We start from the raw sequence: 1,117 nt of genomic DNA on the forward strand, positions 1-1,117 counted from the left end.
CTCCTTTAAGGCTTGTGTCAACCCCGAAACTATATTAAGCAGCTCAGTGCAGGTTTGATCTTTCCACTTTGCGAGGGGGTCAACAGGGGGTGCGGTGTATGTTATTGGATCATTTCTGGGTGTTTGTGACATTCAGAAAAAATGATTTACTTTCCAAAATGACCCATATTATGTGATTGTTTCCGATCTGCCAACATCACGCCAACATTAGCAGGACGCACAGTTTAATACTGCCTTGCAAAAATGACCAATTTAAAAAATATTCACATGAAAGTTATGACGTATGTTTGGGCAATTTAGGCAACTAGATCTACCAGGTTAACATTAGGGAATTATTGTGATCATGGTGAAAAACTACATGTCAATCACTGCTCATGCACACGCATTCATTCTCCCTTGTGGGGGGAGGGGCTTAGGAGACTGTTTTGGCTTTTAGTGGAAAGGGGGGAGGGACTGAAAAGTGGTTGATGTTCAAATTTTTTTACTAAGTCCTGGATCTTCGCAATCCTACATACAGCACCTTTAAATAACACCACGTATGTAAGTTACGGAACAAATTTGATTTGAACCCAAACCATGATCTTTTTTTTAACATAACCAAGTAGCTGTGTTGCCTAAACAGGTTCTGCACTGCAGAGGCTTGCTCATGTGCACTGATCGCTTGTGTTGATGGACATTAGTAAGAGAAGGTATGAAAAGGGTTAGCAATTAACCATAACTAATCCCATTATCTCATTATCTACAATCCGTTATCCACCGACAGTCCACCTGTTTATTAGGTGGATTCAGAAAGCAGCAGCAGATTCAATGGGACTGCTCCAGAGCATAAAAGCCCAAACTGACTGATCTCAGGAGGGAAGGAGGAGAAAAAGTTAAAAGATTCTTCCCCTGTGAGATATTCTTTGAAGTTACAGTACAACAAAAGGATGAAGCAGAGGCCTCTAGAGAATCCCCACCGCAGTGTCCCACACATTCATTTATTTCTCTTTTCATCTGAGAATACAGAAAGGGTATGGAATGGAATGATACCCTGCTCATTTTATAACTTAATGTCCCCTCTAGGTTTTAAAGTGAGATTGTTATTTTTGCTCCTGACAGGAAACCACAAATAGGGTCA

The sequence above is a fragment of the Sander vitreus genome, chromosome 22, assembly GCF_031162955.1.
Source record: "Sander vitreus isolate 19-12246 chromosome 22, sanVit1, whole genome shotgun sequence".
Classification (NCBI taxonomy): domain Eukaryota; kingdom Metazoa; phylum Chordata; class Actinopteri; order Perciformes; family Percidae; genus Sander; species Sander vitreus.